General features: G+C 43.4%; 1 non-coding gene across 1 annotated transcript; it reads right to left on the reverse strand.

Annotated features, from left to right (window-relative positions):
• Positions 1-21962: 21962 nt before the first annotated feature.
• Positions 21963-22069, reverse strand: LOC118479946. The gene has a single exon (XR_004861588.1). It is a non-coding gene; the product is annotated as a small nucleolar RNA R71 (small nucleolar RNA).
• Positions 22070-23742: the final 1673 nt, after the last annotated feature.

Consider the following 23742-nt stretch of genomic DNA (forward strand, 5'->3'; position numbering starts at 1 on the left):
ATAATCGTAACATGGGATGTTGTGTGTGATATATTGATAACATGAGATGTTATGTGCTATTACTATTACTATATACGTACACTTTATTATGGCCTGACCGACGTATACATCTTTAGAAGATGCCGCCAAGACGTCAACCTCAGCCAATGCCTACTACTCAGGACGAACTACAGCAAGTCATTGCTGCTGCTATTGCTCAATATGCTGCCTCTCAAGGAGGAATGAGTGGAAGCAACTCCGGCAACACGGGCAACAACAACAATCCACCGCATGGGTGCACCTACAAACAGTTCTTGGACTGCAAGCCCGTAAACTTCGGTGGCACAGGTGGTGCTGTTGCTTTCGTCCGCTGGGCTGAGAAAACCGAATCCGTACTTCGCATGAGCAAATGCGCGCTGGATCAACAAGTCACTTACATCTCAGGGCTATTTTTGGATGGAGCCCTATCATGGTGGAATCTACAAGTCCAAACACTGGGCGAAGCTGCTGCTTACGCACTGACGTGGACTGAGCTGAAAGAACTCATGCGCAAGAAGTACTGTTCTCGCGCTGAAATTCAGAGATTGGAGACCGAGTTTTGGCATCTAAAAATGGAAGGTTCTAAGATAGCTGAGTATGTTCAGAGGTTCCACGACTTGTCGCATGTTTACGCCTGAGTTCAAGAGGATTGAACGCTTCATTTGGGGATTGGCTCCTCAAATAATCAGCATGGTGACCTCCTCCAAACCTGCAACTATCACAGAAGCCATTGATTTGAGTGTGGCTCTCACCGAAGAGGCAATTCGGTTGAACAAGTTTGATGAAATTGAGCCCAAGAAAAAGGAGACTCATGTGGAGTCGTCAGGTGGGAATAAACGAAAGTTTTCAAATTTCAAGCAGGGCACCGGGATGGTGGTTAAGAAAGGGGAATCGAATGCGCCAGCTCAAGATACAGTTGGTGGGAGAAAGAAAAGTAAGGGATATATGGGTGCACAACCCAAGTGCAGCTCATGCCAACGACATCACTCTGGTCGTTGTGGGTTAAAGGTTTGTGAAGCCTGTGGAAAGGCTGGCCACCTGAAGGAGAATTGTTGGGCCACTGCTGGCCGGGGAGGCCAAGGAGGATATGGGAATAGGAACAACCGTGGTGGTGCTGGGAACCGTCCACAAGGAAACCAGGGAGGTGATGGAAACCGTGCCAATCATGCTAACCAAGCGGGCACCGTGAATCGAAATCAGGGAAACAACCAAGCGGGAAACAATGGTGGGAACGGGCAGAGGCCCGGATGTTTTAACTGCGGTGATGTTGGGCATTACAAAAGGAATTGCCCAGAATTGAACCCAGCACGCGGAAGGGTTTTCAACATAGAAGCAAGGGAAGCGCGCCAGGATCCCAATGTTGTCACTGGTACGTTCCCTGTAAACCAACGCTATGCGTCCGTTTTGTTTGATACTGGTGCCGATTACAGTTTCGTATCGCTAGAATTTAAGAATATGCTTGGTTTAGCCGCTAGTAAATTAGATATTCCATACTCGATCGAATTAGCGAATGGGAAGTTGGCAGAGGCTAACGAGGTGATTCGAGGTTGCGTAATCGAATTGGGAGAGCGTGAGTTCGCTCTGGATCTACTACCAGTCCAGTTGGGAAGCTTCGACGTGGTAGTAGGGATGGATTGGTTATCGAGTAACAAGGCCGAGATAGTTTGTCACGAGAAGATTATTCGTATCCCGACCGATGATGGTGAGACCATTGTTGTTCATGGGGAGAAGCGTGAGACGCCGTTAAGGATGATTAGCTGCCTGAAAGCGAGAAAGTGTTTGTAGAAAGGATGTGTTGCTTTTCTAGCACACATTGTGGATAAAAAGGCTGCTGAGCCGAAGATCGAAGACATCCCTGTCGTAAGGGAATATCCAGAAGTCTTTCCTGAAGACTTGCCTGGATTGCCGCCTCAAAGGCAAGTGGAGTTTCGCATAGACTTAGTTCCAGGCGCCGCGCCTGTGGCTAAGGCACCTTATAGACTTGCTCCGTCTGAGATGCAGGAACTGTCGACACAACTTCAAGAGTTGTTAGACAAGGGATTTATCCGACCAAGCTTCTCGCCTTGGGGAGCTCCAGTTTTGTTTGTGAAGAAGAAGGACGGTAGTTTCCGTATGTGTATTGACTACAGGGAGTTGAACAAGCTGACGATCAAGAATAGGTATCCCCTGCCAAGAATCGATGATCTATTTGACCAACTTCAAGGTTCAAGCTTCTATTCAAAGATCGATCTTCGATCTGGATACCATCAGCTACGGATACAGGAGGAGAGTATCCCGAAGACAGCCTTCAGAACTCAATATGGACACTACGAGTTTCTCGTTATGCCGTTTGGTCTGACAAACGCACCTGCCGTGTTCATGGATTTGATGAATCGAGTTTGCAAGCCGTACTTGGATAAGTTCGTGATTGTATTCATCGATGATATTTTGATTTATTCAAAGACGAAGGCTGAGCACGAGCAGCATCTTAGAGCCATTCTGGAGCTACTAAAGAAGGAACAGCTATACGCCAAATTCTCTAAGTGCGAGTTTTGGCTAAGGGAAGTGCAATTCCTTGGGCACGTGGTGAACGGAGATGGAATCCACGTGGACCCCACCAAGATCGAGGCGATCAAAGATTGGGAAACGCCAAAGACGCCAACCGAGATTCGACAATTCTTGGGTTTGGCTAGCTATTATCGAAGGTTCATCGAGAACTTTTCAAAGATCGCTCAACCATTGACACTCCTCACGCAGAAGGATAAGAAGTTTGATTGGGGAATCAAACAGGATGAAGCGTTTCAGATATTGAAGGATAAGCTTTGTAACGTGCCAATCTTAGCTCTACCAGAAGGTACTGATGATTTTGTGGTATATTGCGACGCTTCGCGTCAAGGATTGGGTTGTGTGTTGATGCAACGTCAAAAGGTTATTGCCTATGCGTCACGCCAACTGAAAGTGCACGAAAAGAACTATACCACTCATGATTTGGAGCTACGCGCAGTGGTTATCGCTTTGAAGATCTGGAGACACTACCTTTATGGTACGAAGTGCACAATCTTCACAGATCACAAGAGCCTCCAGCATATATTCAACTAGAAGGTGTTGAACATGAGGCAAAGACGATGGGTAGAACTGTTGAATGACTACGACTGCGAGATTAAGTATCACCCAGGGAAGGCGAATGTGGTCGCCGATGCCCTAAGTCGTAAGGAGAGGATCAAGCCCATAAGGGTTAGAGCTTTGGAGATGATCATTCAGACCGATCTTTCCTCGCGCGTTCGTGCAGCGCAACAAGAAGCTCTCAAAGAAAGAAACCTTGCAGAAGAGTATCTCCGTGGGATGGAGAAGTTGTTGGTACCAAACAAGGAAGGAACGTTACGTTTTAAGAAAAGGATTTGGGTTCCTCTGTTTGGTGGTTTAGGGAAGGTTATTTTCGATGAAGCTCACAAGTCACGGTACTCTATCCACCCTGGAGCGGATAAGATGTACCAGGATCTTAAAGATTATTATTGGTGGCCTAGGATGAAAGGCGATGTTGCAGTTTACGTGAGCAAATGTTTGACATGCGCCAAGGTTAAGGCAGAATACCAGAAGCCTTCAGGACTTCTGCAACAACCAGAGATTCCCAAGTGGAAGTGGGAACAAATCTCTATGGATTTTATTACGAAATTGCCAAGAACACCAAGAGGCCATGACACTATTTGGGTAATAGTGGATCGCTTAACGAAGTCAGCACACTTCCTACCTATCCGCGAGAAGGATAATACGAGCAAATTGGCTGAAATTTACATGAGAGAGATTGTTACACGCCATGGAGTACCTCTCTCGATTATCTCTGATAGAGACGGAAGGTTCGTGTCAAGGATATGGCAATCCTTCCAGGAAGCTTTTGGCTCCAAGTTGAATCTGAGCACAGCTTTTCACCCGCAGACCGACGGACAAAGCGAGCGGACGATTCAGACGTTAGAAGACATGCTGAGAGCATGTGTGATGGACTTGGGCGGTAGCTGGGATAAGCATTTACCCCTGGTTGAGTTTTCATACAACAACAGCTACCACACCAGTATTGGTGCCGCGCCATTCGAGGCTTTATATGGGCGCATGTGCAGATCACCGCTCTGTTGGTCTGACGCTGGTGATAGACAGTTGGTTGGCCCTGAAATGGTACAGGAAACCACAGATAAGATCGCGCAAATCCGAGACCGTATCAGCGCGGCTCGTGACAGGCAGAAAGCCTACGCGGATCGAAGCAGGAAACCTCTAGAGTTTGAGGTTGGTGAGATGGTTTTGTTGAAGGTATCACCCTGGAAGGGTGTGGCACGCTTTGGGAAATGTGGAAAATTGAACCCGAGGTACATTGGACCGTTCAAGATCTTGGAGAGAATCGGGTTAGTAGCATACAAGTTGGACCTACCTGCCGAAGTGAATGGCGTTCACGATACATTTCATGTATCCAATCTAAAGAAAAGTCCAACACAAGATAACGTTGCCATTCCTACCGACGAAATTCATATTGATGACACGCTCCACTTCGTCGAAGAACCTGTTGAGGTCACGGATTGGAAAGTGAACAAGACCCGCCGGAGCAGTGTCAAGCTCGTCAAAGTTCGTTGGAATGCTAGACATGGTCCTGAATTCACCTGGGAGCGTGAGGACCGAATGAAAGAGAAATACCCCCACTTATTTCCTAAGAACCCTGCTTCTACAAGCAGAACTTAAAATTTCGGGACGAAATTTTTCTAACGGGGGGAGAATGTGACAACCCTCACTAAACCAGGTATCCGTACGACTTAATTAACTATTAATTGCTGCTTAATTACTGTGCTTAACTGAAATTGCTGATAAACTGCTACTTAATTTCTAGTACTTGTACATATCTGCATCATACTTTGGTTTCCGTCACTACATTATTTACTTACTAAACTCTAGTGACAAACATGATGTACAAAAGCACAGTAGCATTTGAACGGATAACCTATTGAATATGCTGATATAGCCAGCATCAGGCAGACACTGCCTCTAAAGGCCTGTATGAGCCAGAAATATTTTACTACACCCATAGTGTGTGTAGGGATACAAGGGTTGTATAACTGCGTCTCTAGGAATAAGATGTAATGATTGGATGTGCCTAAAACGTACTCTAAGCACGAAACACAGCACTTTTATTAACACACTAGCTTCTAGCTAACTAATAAAGTGTCAAAACATGAGGAAGTATTCCTGACACTTTGCAAAATAAATTGTGTCGCTAAAAATATTATTTACGACGCTTAAAAGAATACTTAAGCACTTTAACGGATTACTATCCAACCGAACAACCGGACTATACCCGGAACATAAAAATATTGCCAAAAGTATTGTTAGTCTTTTTCTGAGCCAGTTAGGGTCCCTGATTACCCTAACACCCGTCTTATAACGCATCATGCAACTAACGGAGTTAACCCCTAAAGTTAACCCACTTAATGTAACTAAACTCTAACTAATCAATTGAAAACGAACCGGATACCCCCACCCCCTTGGGCCGGTTCCATCTCCTTGTAACTAGGAGAGTACAAAGTTGAATATTAAATTGGTTTATGTTGGATATCAAGGTGACATAGGAACCATTGGACCAAGAACATGAATTTTCCTATAAATACCATCACTTCACATTAGAGTTTCTCACACTTCACAACCCAACACACTCTCCTCTCTCTTGTCTCCCAACTCTCGGCCGAGAATCCCCACCCCCACACATCCATTGTCGAGCTCTTGTTCATCCATTCCAAGTATATACTAGCTTCACGAGTCACGTATTAGGAGCTTTGGAGCAAGCGGAAGTGGAAGGACCTCGTTACTTAGCTTTTATCCACCGCATTTTCGCCTAGATTCTTCCCTAGCCCTGAGCTAGAGGTATAATGTTTAAAACTCACTCTCGAACGTATCTAAAGTGGTTAATATGATTTATAACGATTAAAATGCGGAAACCCATCTTTTGAATCTTTAAAGTTTGCTAAAACTTGAATTTTGTTGGATAAAAGATCATAACTTGTGTAAAAGTAGTAGTATTTGAGTATGTTGATTATTGAGGCCCGATCTACGTTGTGGTGGCTCTGATCATCGTTTAACCCGACTTTGTTAAGATCATAGATCTTGACATAAGCTTGTTTCTCTCGGTACAAGGGTTAAAAGGTGAAACTCTACCACACGAAAGACATGAACTTGTGTAAAAGTATTTTGACTTGTAAAATAGTATTTAAAACTAGCGGATCTACGCATGTACAAGTGGTATATTCGTAGAACCAAGTGTCGAGAAAATCATGTTTTATAAAAGTCGGATGACACACTAACAAATATGATTTTTACAAACTACAAGTGTATAAACACTTGTGAAACAAAAGATCCGACAAGGTAACAATTTTTATAAAAGTTGTCGGGAAGTTGTAAAGAATGATTTATTCTAAAAACGGGGTTTTTACAAGATTAAACTATTTCACACATAGATCCACCAAATATAAGGAGATCTACACTTTAGTTTTCGGAAAAACTACAAGTTCATGTAATAATGCGGTTTACATACTAATCAACTAGTTTGATGTGTTGAAACTAGTTTAATGTGTTGAAAATTGATTGGTTGATTTAAAGAAATTGTTGAAGTGATTTTGTAAAAGAAAATGATACGCTTGAAAGCATGGCCACCTCCAGTTACAGGGGAAACTCTGGCGAAATTTTTCTAAAACCTAATGTCACACCCCCAAAATCCACACGCGGAGTATCACCGCTTGGGAGCGTGACTGACCAGGATCAAGCCACCAATCATATTGAACATGTAATTAATATTAAGTAAAATAAATGTAAACCATCCATTCAACACGATAGGTGTTCAAAACATAACCATAGTTTCAAAGTGTAGCGGAAGCATAGTAAATAAATCAACAATAGTTAATAGTTTTAAATGTCATAATAGTTCAATGTAGAAACCACGATCCTTGCCCACAACGACCCGCTTCTCCAGTGCAAGGTCCAAGTACCTAACGATCTGCAAGGCATGTAACAGAATGATCAACAAACTAGTTGAGCGAGTTCACAGTAAGTAAATGCGTAATAGTAAGTAACGGGTGGCTCTACAGGGCCAATAGTAAGTTATACAGGTGGGGGCTTCCCATGTTATGTGACCACTAGACTATTCGTATTATCCCTGTTCTTCGTCCGAGAACAGTAGCGCGTATAGGGTGTACGTGGGTTTCACGTACGTATCCTTTGTACCGAGGATAGAAGTAAGTAATGCGTACACGTAGGTTTTACGTGCGTGCCTGACATCCGAGGCAGTAATGGCATATGACCACGTAGGTGTTATCCAACCTACGGAACCACGTAGGTGTTATCCCAACCTACGGAACCGTCCTGACATCCGAGGACCATGATAGGTGATAGTCTAGGAAAAGCGTTTGTACGTTATAAGTCAATTGAAACCTTTAACCCATTCCCACGACCCGGGAATCCCATGCCTTAGTAGGAGTGTGAACTCACCTTGGTTTGCTCGGTATGCTTGGTTATGCACTCACAAGTAATTAATCACGTCCTATTGTATGCACGTATAACAAATCAGTTCATGTTCGCAATGATACGCATGCAATCTAATGTCACATAGTGCTTGATAGCCAACATCATGCATCAATCATGTATCACATAACAGTCAGTTTGCATATCGGCACAACACGTATCATTTCACATTTAATCATCAACTAGTGTACACGAATACAAATGTTAACATTCATCACCAAGCATGGCATGCCAAATAAATCAAGCATACATTCCATCATTCAAAGTATGTTTATAACCCCCCATTATCTTTCGACACAACAGCTATCTTTCGACATATTAGTTATCACAGTTATCTTTCGGACCAATGTTATGTTTCGAACCAAATGTCATCTTTCGACCAAATGTCATCTTTCGACCAAATGTCATCTTTCGGTCAATGCTATCCTTCGGTCAACACTACTATGGTTCGGCCAATGCTATCCTTCGGTCAACACTACTATGTTTCGACTAACAAGTATCTTTCGGTCACAACTATGTTTCGAACAACTAATATCTTTCGGTCAATATCAGTTACGTTTACTCAAAGTTTCCAAGTTTAACCGTGATTATCAATTAACACAAATTCAAGTATTCGGTTACAATCACATAGCAGTTTCCAATTAACACCAACCCACAAATCAATTAACCCAATTATCGACTAAACATGGTATTTTATCAAGGACCCTTATAAACCCTAACAACATTCTTGTCGATTCACATGATCATTACACTTAGATATGATCATCCAATTTAACATAACAACATAATCGAACCGGCCCCAATCCACTATCATGCAAATTCTATTAGAACAACATCAAAACCTCAAGTATAGACAACCAATCATACTAACTGAACCGTTCGGATACATCACATACATGATCGATTAAACAGATTAACATCGTACAAACAATCCGGCCGATTAAGCAAATCGGCCGATTATATGTCCGGCTGATCAATCAAACATGTTCGGCCGGCTACATCTAATAAGCTCATGTCCGATTCACACATTCATACTCGATAAATCAAAAACACATAATCACAAATCAATATAGACACTAACCGAAAATCTGGATGACGGAATGAAATCCTTCGAACAGGGAATGGGTCTGCTATGCCGTCACACACACACAAGGGAACTAGGGTTTTTGGAAGTAACTATCGGTTTACATGCATTCACGTATATAAACGTATCATAGGAATGGGCCAAGCCCATTAGAAAGGCTGGGCCGAAAGATGTCGAAGGATCCTATCTTTGCTCGAAGGATAGAGTCCTTGGTCGAAGGATATGTTTCGTGATCCTTCGAACCGAAAGTTGATCCTTCGAATCGAAGGTTATCTTTCGTGATCCTTCGATCTGTAAGTCATGTTTCGTGATCTAGACTAAGCGTTTTAATAATAATTCTAATATTATTTTCTACCACAGCAAGTAATCACATATAGGCAAAACGACAATACGTTTCATTAAAACACAACGCGTACAATTTCAAGTCCACAATCCAAACAACTAAACAGTCAAAGTCAACGCGCATTTAATGCGAAAGTGAAAGTCAGAAACTCGAGTTGTCACATTATCCCCAACTTAAAAGAAATTTCGTCCCGAAATTTGGTACGCACTTACTGAGGAAGCTGGGTAAGTTACATCGTTCACTGGTTTTCCTGGGGTGTCACATCATCCCCCCGTTGATTTGGAATTTCGTCCCGAAATTCAGTAGTAGTAGCTTCAGCCTCAGAAGTGGATGCATTGGTTTCGAATAGCTGGGGGTACTTCTCTTTCATCTGGTCTTCGCGTTCCCAGGTATACTCTGGGCCACGCTGGGAGTTCCAACGAACTCGAACAAGAGGGATTCTCTTGTGTTTGAGGACCTTAACATCCCGGTCCGTGATTTCAACTGGTTCCTCGACGAACTGCAACCGCTCGTCGATATTGAGTTCCTTAAAAGGAACTATAAGGGTTTCATCTGATAGGCATTTCTTCAGATTCGACACGTGAAATACATTGTGAACTGCTCCGAGTTCAGCTGGTAGGTTCAACTTGTAGGCTACCTTGCCAATCTTTTCTAAGATTTCGAATGGTCCGACGTACCGCGGATTCAGTTTACCCCGTTTACCAAAACGTACCACACCCTTCCAGGGTGAAACTTTCAATAAAACCCGGTCTCCGACCTCAAATTCCAAAGGTTTTCTACGCTTGTCCGCGTAGGCTTTCTGACGGTCGCGTGCTGCCGCCATGCGTTGTCGTATCTGCGCAATCTTTTCTGTGGCGTCCACTACAATCTCTGGACCCGTAATCTGGCTATCCCCCACCTCTGCCCAACAGAGAGGTGACCGGCATTTACGTCCGTACAATGCCTCGAATGGAGCGGCTTGAATGCTGGTATGGTAACTGTTATTGTACGAGAACTCCACCAAAGGGAGGTGTTTTTCCCAGCCGTTGCCGAAGTCTATAACGCATGCCCGAAGCATGTCTTCAAGAGTTTGGATCGTTCGTTCAGACTGCCCATCCGTCTGAGGATGATATGCTGTGCTCATGTCTAATCGTGAGCCGAAAGATTTATGCATTGCTTGCCATAGCTCTGACGTGAATCGTGCATCGCGATCCGAAATAATAGAGGTGGGCACTCCGTGCCTCGAAACAACTTCTTTAAGATAGACGTCTGCGAGAGTGGAGAACTTGTCCGTTTCCTTGATCGGCAGGAAGTGTGCAGACTTGGTGAGTCGATCAACTATGACCCATATTGTATCGTTCCCACGCTGAGATCTAGGTAGACCTGTAACAAAATCCATGGAAATTTCTTCCCATTTCCATTGCGGTATCTTAGGCTGCTGAAGTAGACCAGCTGGTTTCTGATATTCAACCTTGACTCTCGCACAGGTTAAGCATTTGCCAACATAGGTGGCGATGTGGGCCTTCATACTAGGCCACCAATAAGTAGTACTGATGTCGTGGTACATTTTATCTGACCCTGGATGTACCGAGTAGCGAGACTTGTGAGCCTCATCCATTACAAGTTCGCGTAAACCGCCATAAAGTGGGACCCAAATACGCCCCGTTACATAGTAGGCGCCGTCTTCCTTTTGTTCCATGCGTTGCCTTGAGCCGCGTAAGGCTTCAGCTTTGACGTTTTCGGGTTTCAGTGCTTCTAACTGAGCAGCTCGTATCTGTGCAGGAAGGCTAGACTGAATCGTAAGCTGTAGCGCTCGCACGCGCTTCGGTAAGGTGTCCTTTCGACTAAGGGCGTCAGCCACAACATTGGCTTTGCCTGGATGATACTTGATGGCACATTCATAATCGTTAAGTAATTCGACCCATCGTCGTTGACGCATGTTCAAATCCTTCTGCTTAAGGATATGCTCGAGACTCCTGTGATTGGTGTAAATCGTGCACCTGGTACCGTACAGGTAGTGTCGCCATATCTTAAGCGCGAAAACAACAGCTCCCAGCTCCAAATCGTGCGTCGTGTAGTTCCGTTCATGAACCTTGAGTTGCCGAGAAGCGTAGGCTATCACTTTATCACGTTGCATCAACACACATCCAAGACCCTGGATGGATGCATCACAATATACTACGAAGTCATCTGTGCCCTCTGGCAATGAAAGAATAGGTGCGCTGCAGAGTCTATCCTTTAGATACTGAAAAGCAGTTTCCTGCGTGTTGCCCCAACGGTAGGTGACACCCTTCTGTGTTAGCATAGTAAGTGGTTGCGCGATCTTTGAGAAGTCTTTAATAAATCGCCTGTAGTAACCCGCCAAACCCAAGAATTGGCGTATTTCTGTCGGTGTACGTGGTGCTGGCCAGTTTCTGATCGAATCAACCTTGGATGGATCGACATGAATCCCATCCTTGTTTACCACATGGCCTAAGAAGTGGACTTCACGAAGCCAGAAGTCGCATTTTGAAAACTTTGCGTACAATTGCTCTTTTCGAAGAAGTTCCAAGATAAGACGTAAGTGCTGCTCGTGCTCCTCCTGACTCTTGGAGTAAATCAAAATGTCGTCGATGAAAACGATAACAAACTTATCAAGATAAGGTTTGCACACCCTGTTCATAAGATCCATGAAGACTGCAGGCGCGTTCGTAAGCCCGAATGGCATGACAAGTAACTCGTAATGACCGTAGCGAGTTCTGAAAGCGGTTTTGGAGACGTCCTCATCCCGGACTCTCAGCTGATGATACCCTGACCTTAAATCAATCTTGGAATAGTAACACGACCCTTGCAACTGGTCGAATAGGTCATCTATGCGCGGAAGAGGATAACGGTAGTCGATGCACATTCTGAACGTACCGTCTTTCTTCTTCACAAATAACACTGGAGCTCCCCAAGGCGAAGAGCTTGGACGAATAAAGCCCTTTTCCAAGAGCTCTTGTAGCTGCTTCGACAGTTCTTCCAGTTCGGTTGGAGCTAAACGATACGGTGCGCGGGCTATTGGTGCTGCTCCAGGAGCTAACTCAATCTGAAACTCGACTTGACAATGAGGAGGTAAACCAGGTAAATCTTCAGGAAACACTTGAGGAAAATCACGCACAACTGGTATATCCTCCAGCTTCTTTTCCTTTGCTGATGCGTCAGTGACAAGTGCCAGAATGGCAGTATGTCCCTTTCGTAAACATTTCTGCGCCTTTAAGAAAGAGATGATGCCAACCACAGCACCACTCTTGTCACCTTGTACTTCGAGAGGTTCTTGACTGGAGCGAGGAATACGAATAACTTTTTCTTTGCATAAGATCTCCGCGTGATGTTGGGATAACCAATCCATACCGATGACGACGTCGAAACTACCCAAAACTATGGGTATGAGATCAATCGAGAAAGTCTGACCCGCTAGAACAATACTACAACCCTTGACTACCTGTGCGGCTTCTACACTTTTACCATTGGCTAGTTCTACGACGTGTTTGGTGTCTAGGGGTGTTGGTGTACGTTTTAATAATTTACTCATTTTCAATGACATATAGCTTGTATCAGCACCCGAATCAAATAAGACAGTAACATAAATATCGTCGAGAAGAAACTTACCCATAACCACATTGGGATCATTCACTGCGTCACCCCGACCTAGCACAAAAGCACGACCCCGAGCTTCGTTGCCATTGTTGTTGTTGTTTCCCCCGTTATTGTTGTTATTGTTCCCGTTGCCCTGATTGTTGTTGTTGTTCTGGTTCCTGTTTAGCTGAGGGCAGTGTCTCTTGATGTGACCTTCAGCACCACAATTATAGCACCCCTTGTTGCCCTGTTGCTGATTCTGCTGTGCTGGTAGCTGCTGCTGGTTCTGGTTCGCAGGTCGAGCGCTTCTACAATCTTTGGCCTCATGACCCATCTTGAGGCATCTTTGACAACGAACCTTATTACACTGGCCACTGTGATGTTTGTTGCAGGTGTTACACTTTGGAAGGTTTCCTCGATACCCTCCCTGTCTGTGGCTGCCTGAGGAGTGCTGACTGGGACTCTGGTAACTGTCTGTCTTTCGTTGCTGAGCTTGTGACTGTACTGAAGCTGACCCCTTGCTAGAATCCCCATCCCATTTTCTCTTACTTTCACTGGGAGTAGCAAGTGTAGTAGAAGCAGTAGCGGTAGCAGTAGCACTGATACGCTTTGGCAGTCTGTTCTGGTCTACCGCCTGATCGGTGATGCGATGAGCGAGACGCTGGATTTCCTGGATGTTGTTGAGGTTAGCCGAGGTAACGTGGCTCTGTATTTCTGGTGCCAAACCTTTGAGATACAACTCAATACGCTTGTATGGAGGGTCCACCATAGTTGGACATAACACAGCCAACTCATTTGATCTCTTAGTGTAAGCTTCGATTTCCGAACCAACCATTTTCAAGTTATACAACTCGTCCTCCAACTTGTGAATGTCTTCTCTAGTGCAGTATTCCCTCTTGATCAGTTCTTTGAAATCATTCCAGGGTGTGGCGTTAGCAGCTGCCAACCCTAAGATCTGCACTTGTGCGTTCCACCAAGTGAGCGCAATCCCTTCAAGTGTGCCAGTGGCGAACTTCACCCTGCGAGCCTCAGGGCATTCACACATTTCGAAAACCGACTCGAGCTTTTCAAACCAGTGGAGGAGTCCAACTGCTCCCTCCGTGCCACTGAACGAGTTAGGACGACAATCCATGAAATTCTTGAAGGTGCACCCAGGTTGTTGCTGAGCGGGTTGACCTATTGTGTACGAATAGGGCAAAGTTAAGTACGAGAATTAATGTAGGATCTAAAGAGCCTAGTGTCTATACTGCAGGGTATACTACCTGCTTGGGCGGCTGCAACTGCCGCAGCAACGAGAGCCTCTAGCTGGGCTTGAGTCATGTTAATTCGTGCGGCCATTGATCTTCACATCAAAGGCAACATAAGTGAGAAAGGTTCGCGAATAGTGCGATGACAGAAGAGTGTAAGCACATAAGTATTCTCATGCAATGACAAGTTGTGAGCAAGGTAATGTAAGCATACTACGAGCAAAGTTCTATGCAAATTCTAGCATGTAGGCAATAAACATAAACCTTAGTACCTAGGAAGTTGAGTCTTGCACGTGGAGCGAAGCGTCGTTGTGGATCGTTGAGAGCACTGTTCTGGTTATAGTCTGGTTTTAATAAAAACGTTTTTTTTTTCCATATTAAAACCAAGTTCTCTATAACCAATGGCTCTGATACCAATCTGTCACACCCCCAAAATCCACACGCGGAGTATCACCGCTTGGGAGCGTGACTGACCAGGATCAAGCCACCAATCATATTGAACATGTAATTAATATTAAGTAAAATAAATGTAAACCATCCATTCAACACGATAGGTGTTCAAAACATAACCATAGTTTCAAAGTGTAGCGGAAGCATAGTAAATAAATCAACAATAGTTAATAGTTTTAAATGTCATAATAGTTCAACGTAGAAACCACGATCCTTGCCCACAACGACCCGCTTCTCCAGTGCAAGCTCCAAGTACCTAACGATCTGCAAGGCATGTAACAGAATGATCAACAAACTAGTTGAGCGAGTTCACAGTAAGTAAATGCGTAATAGTAAGTAACGGGTGGCTCTACAGGGCCAATAGTAAGTTATACAGGTGGGGGCTTCCCATGTTATGTGACCACTAGACTATTCGTATTATCCCTGTTCTTCGTTCGAGAACAGTAGCGCGTATAGGGTGTACGTGGGTTTCACGTACGTATCCTTTGTACCGAGGATAGAAGTAAGTAATGCGTACACGTAGGTTTTACGTGCGTGCCTGACATCCGAGGCAGTAATGGCATATGACCACGTAGGTGTTATCCAACCTACGGAACCACGTAGGTGTTATCCCAACCTACGGAACCGTCCTGACATCCGAGGACCATGATAGGTGATAGTCTAGGAAAAGCGTTTGTACGTTATAAGTCAATTGAAACCTTTAACCCATTCCCACGACCCGGGAATCCCATGCCTTAGTAGGAGTGTGAACTCACCTTGGTTTGCTCGGTATGCTTGGTTATGCACTCACAAGTAATTAATCACGTCCTATTGTATGCACGTATAACAAATCAGTTCATGTTCGCAATGATACGCATGCAATCTAATGTCACATAGTGCTTGATAGCCAACATCATGCATCAATCATGTATCACATAACAGTCAGTTTGCATATCGGCACAACACGTATCATTTCACATTTAATCATCAACTAGTGTACACGAATACAAATGTTAACATTCATCACCAAGCATGGCATGCCAAATAAATCAAGCATACATTCCATCATTCAAAGTATGTTTATAACCCCCCATTATCTTTCGACACAACAGCTATCTTTCGACATATTAGTTATCACAGTTATCTTTCGGACCAATGTTATGTTTCGAACCAAATGTCATCTTTCGACCAAATGTCATCTTTCGACCAAATGTCATCTTTCGGTCAATGCTATCCTTCGGTCAACACTACTATGGTTCGGCCAATGCTATCCTTCGGTCAACACTACTATGTTTCGACTAACAAGTATCTTTCGGTCACAACTATGTTTCGAACAACTAATATCTTTCGGTCAATATCAGTTACGTTTACTCAAAGTTTCCAAGTTTAACCGTGATTATCAATTAACACAAATTCAAGTATTCGGTTACAATCACATAGCAGTTTCCAATTAACACCAACCCACAAATCAATTAACCCAATTATCGACTAAACATGGTATTTTATCAAGGACCCTTATAAACCCTAACAACATTCTTGTCGATTCACATGATCATTACACTTAGATATGATCATCCAATTTAACATAACAACATAATCGAACCGGCCCCAATCCACTATCATGCAAATTCTATTAGAACAACATCAAAACCTCAAGTATAGACAACCAATCATACTAACTGAACCGTTCGGATACATCACATACATGATCGATTAAACAGATTAACATCGTACAAACAATCCGGCCGATTAAGCAAATCTGATTATATGTCCGGCTGATCAATCAAACATGTTCGGCCGGCTACATCTAATAAGCTCATGTCCGATTCACACATTCATACTCGATAAATCAAAAACACATAATCACAAATCAATATAGACACTAACCGAAAATCTGGATGACGGAATGAAATCCTTCGAACAGGGAATGGGTCTGCTATGCCGTCACACACACACAAGGGAACTAGGGTTTTTGGAAGTAACTATCGGTTTACATGCATTCACGTATATAAACGTATCATAGGAATGGGCCAAGCCCATTAGAAAGACTGGGCCGAAAGATGTCGAAGGATCCTATCTTTGCTCGAAGGATAGAGTCCTTGGTCGAAGGATATGTTTCGTGATCCTTCGAACCGAAAGTTGATCCTTCGAATCGAAGGTTATCTTTCGTGATCCTTCGATCTGTAAGTCATGTTTCGTGATCTAGACTAAGCGTTTTAATAATAATTCTAATATTATTTTCTACCACAGCAAGTAATCACATATAGGCAAAACGACAATACGTTTCATTAAAACACAACGCGTACAATTTCAAGTCCACAATCCAAACAACTAAACAGTCAAAGTCAACGCGCATTTAATGCGAAAGTGAAAGTCAGAAACTCGAGTTGTCACACCTAACACTTAGAATTATTTACAAGTGTTAGAACTATTTTTGATATGATTTCCAAATATATTTCGCCATGACTTTATTGATTAAATAATCGGAGGTGGGATTTTCACAAAAGCTAAACGTGATAAATATTTATTCGATAAATATATTTTCACCACACTGTTTATGATTATTTTGTGAAAATATATAAATATTATTTTTAGAGTAAAAATAATATTTACAAACGTTGACGAACCCAAAATAATACAAACGCTTACACGACGAACGTATAAGTTACACCGGTAATTACTATTACCGCTTAATCGTTAAAACGTAACTTACGCTTTATACGGAAATACTCATAAACGCGTATTTTGTCAATGTATTATTTTGGAAAGTATTAAGTGAAGAGAAAATATAATATTTTTGAGAAAAATATTTATATTTTGGAATGAGAAGTAAAAATATATTAAGTGGGACTTAATGAGATGATACGAATACACATGTATTAAATCCCCCATCCTTGGGAAGGAAATTAATTACCAAGTATATACAAGGAACGGTTGTCTAACTGTTTCCCAAAACTTAAACTATAAAGCTAAGGCACGACCATCCTTCTAATAGAATTAGCACATGTAGGTCGTTGCACAGCTGCCTGACATTCGGAGTACTTGGTATAGCGACGCACTGACTGTGAGTTCATGTCCCCCTTTTCTCTTAACTGTTTTCAGTTTTCTAAACTGCGGGGGTGAAATACATGTTACAATGGTTATGATTACTTTATACATGGTATGGTTAGCGTAAGGAGGGTTTCTTTTAGATCATGTGAATGGGTAGGCGGAAACTTGAGGTCATTAATCCTCAGGGTAGGACCGAGGGGCAGGAGCGGTAGATCTATTTGGGTGTAGCGAGCCCAGTCCCAGGTCCAGCATAACGGACCTTGGGATGACTTTGTTCCCGACGCATAAATTTGCTAGGTTTGAGCCTTCCTACTTTCATTTCACACATATCAATGGCCTTGCAAACCATTGGTGATCTCTTTTTCCTTATTTGCTACATACCAGGGTTTTTTGATAAATACAAAGGTTTATTTACTCACTTTCACATGAACTCGCTCAACATTATTGTTGATTTTTCAACTTACATGTATTTCAGGGAATTAAAGATCTGGCACGGTATGGCATGTTTTCCGCTGCATTAGTCACCGAGGTCATCCAGGGTTTGGGGAATGTGACTCTTTCCTGGACAAGTCACAGTCCTCAAATCATGTTATGTTATGTTATGTTTAGAGTTGTAATGTTTGTGGGACAAGTTTGTGGTTGATAGGGTGTTAACCCGTTAAGACAATGTTTTGATATTTTTATTTTAATGGATGATCTTGCATATTTTTAATTCATATAGCTTTGTTATGATTAAGCTATGGTATTAAGAAGTCACACCAAATTAACCACGCTTCCGCAAAGCCAGGGTGTGACATCAGAATCGTCAGCAAGCTCAACAGAATCAGCGGCAGCAACAGGGTAACAACAAAGGGTGCTTTCAGTGTGGAGCTGAAGGCCACTTCAAGAAATATTGTCCCCAACTGAACCAGAACAACAACAACAACAATAACAACAATCAGGGGAATGGTAACAATGGGAACCACAACAACAACAATGGTTCTAGGGGGCGGGTGTTCATGATTGGCCAAGGTGAAGCAAGGAATGACCCCAACGTGGTGACGGGTAAGTTCTTCCTCGACGACTTTTATGTTACAGTTTTATTTGATTCGGGTGCCGATACTAGCTACGTGTCACTGGAAGTTAGTAGAATGCTTAAGCGTATCCCAACATCTTTGAACAACAAACACGCTGTAGAGCTAGCAAACGGTAAGAGTTTAGAAGCCACACACATAGTCAAAGGTTGCAAACTTATTCACGCTAACCAGACCTTCTCTATTGACCTTATTCCTATTGTCTTGGGTAGTTTCGACGTTGTCATTGGGATGGATTGGTTATCCCAACACCGAGCAGAGATTCTTTGCAACGAGAAGATCGTTCGTATTCCTGGTTCCGGTAGTGAACCTCTCATAATTCGTGGCGACAAGAGGAGTGCTGTTGAAAACGTCATCTCTTTCCTTAAGGCCCAGAAATGCTTGCGAAAGGGCCACACTGCCGTTTTGGCTCTCGTTACTGACACCTCGGAAAAAGAGAAGAAGCTAGAAGATTTTCCAATTGTATGTGACTACCCTGAGGTATTCCCTGAGGAATTACCTGGTCTTCCACCCCATCGCCAAGTCGAGTTTCAGATTGAACTAGCTCCTGGAGCTGCACCTATAGCTCGTGCACCTTATCGTTTAGCTCCATCAGAGTTGGAAGAACTCTCTACGCAACTACAAGAACTCTTGGATAAGGGTTTTATTCGTCCAAGCTCATCACCCAGGGGAGCTCCAGTACTATTTGTGAAGAAGAAGGACGGTACCTTCAGAATGTGTATCGACTATCGTGAACTCAACAAGGTGACTGTGAAGAATCGTTATCCTCTACCACGTATTGACGACTTGTTCGACCAGTTGCATGGGTCGAGCTACTATTCAAAGATCGATCTGAGATCGGGATATCACCAGCTGAGAGTTCGGGAAGAGGATGTCTCTAAGACAGCCTTTAGAACTCGTTATGGGCACAATGAGTTTTTGGTCATGCCGTTTGGGCTGACAAACGCACCTGCGGTTTTCATGGATCTGATGAATCGGGTGTGCAAGCCTTATCTGGACAAATTCGTTATAGTCTTCATCGACGACATCCTGATCTATGATGTGTGTAAAATGCAACATATAAATCACATCAATCAAGGCATAAAACTAACCCTTTTTAAGTACTAATGTTGGAAAAAGAGTGTTTTTGTCTTCCTTTTGTATTTTCAGGATGAAATGAGCTCAAAATCACAAAAGAAGCAAAAAGACAACTATTTCTAGCACAAATACAAGAAAAGGAACAAAAGTAGACTGCCCGGACCCTCAACGGCACCTCCCAAGGCAAAGAAGAGAAAACAGAGTCTGAACACGCCCCGTGTCTAGCGAACACGGGGGCGTGCCCAGGAAGCAGCAGAAAAGACAAACCAGTAGAAGCTTCCATTGCCCACCACGGGGCCGTGTCCAGCGGGCACGGGGGCGTGGTCAAAGTACAGCATGCGCATTAATTGTAATTGCGAATTACAATTAATGAAGAGAGAGAATGTCAGACGGGCACGGGGGCGTGTCCAGTGGACATGGGGCCGTGCCCAACCTTCTGTTCAGCCTATAAATAGGGGTGCTTGGGTTCATTCCATTTCATCCCTTGGCACACCACCTCTCTCACACCTCATCCACCACCCACCACCACTATAACACCATCATCCACCACCATCATCCATTGTCCATCGTAGAGTGTGTGAGTCGTCTCGGGATCCAAGATTGATCGTAAGAGTTCTTGACAATCAAGGCCATGTTTGCTTAAGTCTCTTACATCACTTGGTGAAGACAAGTGTTTAGTATAATACTTTTTATTTTTAATCTTTTGCACTTTTTATTTGGTTTTGTATTAATGACTTTAATAACTAGTTACTTATGTTGAAGGTGATCTTTCCTTATCGTTTGTCCGTGGTGTCTTGGCGTTATTTTACTGTCTATATAAAATAAAAGATTTTCACCATTCATATCTCCACGGTCTATATGGAGGTATGTTGGCTACCTGGTCGGGGGTTAAGGGAACGGTTTGGTAAGGGTCTTGCCCTTGTTCAGCGTTTAGAGGTCCTGCTTGGGACCTGGGTCAAATTTAGTAGGATCTCCTTCAATGCCCATAGGTATTGGATGGCGGGGATCCAAACTCTTTGACCCCCTCATAAGTTAACTACTATTAATACTATAACCCGGCTATTTAGGACTGTATCCCTGCTGACTCAGACTACTTAGCCGAGGGTAACGTCACCGCCGAAAGCGGGGCCTACCACAATTTGCATTAATAACTTAATTCATTATCTTTCAATAATCCGACCCTTTAGGATTGTATCCTTGCTGACTCAAACTACTGGGTTGAGGGTAACGTCGCCTTCAAAAGAGGGGCCTACTACAATAACTAAGATAATCTCTTAAATAAGTGCAAAAGTGCGAAAATAATCAAAGGTTAAACTAATACACGTGTCGGATCCAAGTGATTCATCTTGTCTATCTGTTTTTATTTTATTTTTCAGCATTTAGTTAGTTTTTATTTTTCTTAGTTTAAAATATTTTTCTCACTTTTTGATTTGATTAGACGTTGAGGATAAACCGGTACTAAAAGCTCTTGTGTCCTTGGACGACCTCGGTATCTTACCAACACTATACTACGTCCACGATGGGTGCACTTGCCCATATGTGTGTTTAGTGTTAGTAAATATCGTGTTTTATAAATTTAAAACTTGGCTAAAAGTGTAAAAAGGGGCTTAAATATATATCTAAAACATATACACACTGACACGCATCAAGTTTCTGGCGCCGCTGCCGGGGACACAAGGATTTTATGAAAGTTAGGAATCAACGGCCTAATCATATTTTTATTTTTCTTTAATTTTTTAGGACTTTTTCTTAAATTTTCAGCTTCTGCAGAGCTCAACACGGGGCCGTGCCTGGTAGGACACGGGCCGTGTTCAGCATCGTTACTGGCAGTTTTTGTTTTCCAAGTTACAGAAGGCTGACCACGGGGCCGTGCCGGTGCAACACGGGGCCGTGTCCAACTTCCAGTAACTGGGATCTGGAAAACAATCACTGAAATTCCGACCACGGGCCGTGTTCACTCAACACGGGGCCGTGGTGAACCTTCTAACGAACATTCTTTTCTGTTTTTATTGCAGGACTTGGAACCCGACGCCAACCTCACGTAGTGTATGAGCTCCAGTTCCAATAAAGACATAAAAGAACCACTAGAAGAACCCGAACGCTTTCTCAGAAAAAGGTTAAAAGCCAAAAACCAAGAGAAGGTTTCGGGTGATCCACCTCCAATGGCGGACCAACGTACCCTTATGGATTACCTACGACCCACCGTAGGTAATCTAGGCGCCGCTATCAATGCTCCGAATGTCGAAGCCATTAACTTCGAACTTCGGCCGCATTTGATACAAATGCTCCAAAACTCCGCAACCTTCCACGGGCTTGCGGACGAAGATCCCCATCTACATATAACTAATTTCTTGGAAATATGTGATACCTTTCGGATCAATGGAGCATCAAACGACGCCATCCGCCTCCGTATGTTTCCCTTCTCACTAAAAGACCGAGCGAAAGCTTGGCTCAACACCCTCCCAGCTGGATCGGTAAACACCTGGGATGAACTAGCCCAAAAATTTCTATATAAGTATTTCCCTCCTTCTAAAACTGCTAAGTTAATGGCTGAAATTAATACATATTCACAAGAGGACGGGGAATCCTTATATGAAACTTGGGAAAGGTTCAAGGAGCTATTACGCAAATGTCCTCATCACGGCCTCGCAATATGGCAACAAGTATCCACTTTCTATAATGGATTGTTGCCACACACTAGGCAGACACTTGATTCTAGCTCCAGGGGACTTTTAGGTAATTGACGCCCACACGAAATATATAATCAAATTGAGGAAATTGCTCAAACCAATTTTCAATGGCGCACCCCCCGGGGAAATAAGTCTATCGCCTCGGGCGCCCATAAGGTCGATGAAAGCACTTCTTTACAAGCCCAAATTGAGGCTCTTTCTTCAAAGATAAAAAAATTGGAAATGACAAAAACAGTCTCGGTTGTGGCTTGTGAAGGGTGTGGTGGGTTACATGAAAATTGGAGTTGCATGAAAGAAACAGACGATCAACAAGAAATAGTAAACTACATTGATAATAGACCTAGGCCGTCGGGTCCTCCGACGGGAACTTACAATCAAGGATGGCGAAACCACCCAAACCTTGGTTGGAGGGAACCCGGCAATAGTAGTAACCAACAAACCCAACGAACAAACTTTCAGCAACCAAGAAATGAGTCACAAAATTTCACTCAACAACAAGGTGGACGAGAAAGGCTCGAAGATACTATATCTCGCCTCGTCTCTGACAATGATAAGAAAAACTCGGAAAGATTTCTACAATTAGAATCTAATTTTAGAAATCAACAAGCTAGCATTCAAAACATAGAAAAACAATTAAATCAAATAGCTCAAAATTTTTCCGAGAGACCGCAAGGCGCATTACCTAGCAATACCGAAACAAACCCAAAGGCGCAAGTTCACCTCATCACACTACGAAACCGCACCGTAGGGCCTGCAGAAGTGCCACCGCCAACGGAAGAAACAGTACCGACACCTCCGCAGGAGAAGGACTCTCCTCCATCACCAGAGCCGACCAAGGCTCCTCGAGTTCCGTACCCCGGTAGGTTAATTCGTCAAAAGACAAATGAGCAATTCGCAAAGTTCGAAAGTTTGTTAAAACAATTGCACGTCAATATTCCTTTTATCGAAGTCCTAACCCAAATGCCCAAATACTCTAAATTCATGAGGGACTTCCTTACGCATAAGAGGAAAATTAAAAATTTGCAATTAGTTAATTTAGGCGAAGAATGCTCTGCCCTCGTGCTCAATAAACTTCCCCAAAAGAAAATCGATCCCGGAAGCTTCACGATTCCATGCTCAATAGGGGAATCGCCCGTTCGCAATGCCTTAGCCGACCTAGGGGCTAGCATTAACCTCATGCCCTCGTAAATGTTCAAAAGGCTCGGCTTGGGAACCACGAGCCCTACAAAAATGAGCATACAACTCGCTGATCGATCCGTCAAATTCCCACAAGGTGTCATCGAGAATGTCTTGGTAAGGGTAAGTAGATTCGTTTATCCAGCTGACTTTGTCATACTCGATATGGAGGAAGACACTGAGGTCCCCCTTATACTAGGGAGACCCTTCCTTGCCACAGCCTAGGCAGTGGTGGATATGAATGACGGGACACTCACCTTGAGGTATGGGGATGATGAAGTGAAATTCGGAGTTGGGAAGAGAATAGAAGACGACGACCCAGTCAATTACATGAAGGTTATTGATTCGAGCTTGGATGCTGCTCTCAGACGGTGTAACATGGGACGCCAAGCATCCCACTCAGAAAACATATAACCTCGCATTGGGTCTAGCCAAGGACCCTTATAAACATGGC

The sequence above is a fragment of the Helianthus annuus genome, chromosome 6, assembly GCF_002127325.2.
Source record: "Helianthus annuus cultivar XRQ/B chromosome 6, HanXRQr2.0-SUNRISE, whole genome shotgun sequence".
Lineage (NCBI taxonomy): Eukaryota > Viridiplantae > Streptophyta > Magnoliopsida > Asterales > Asteraceae > Helianthus > Helianthus annuus.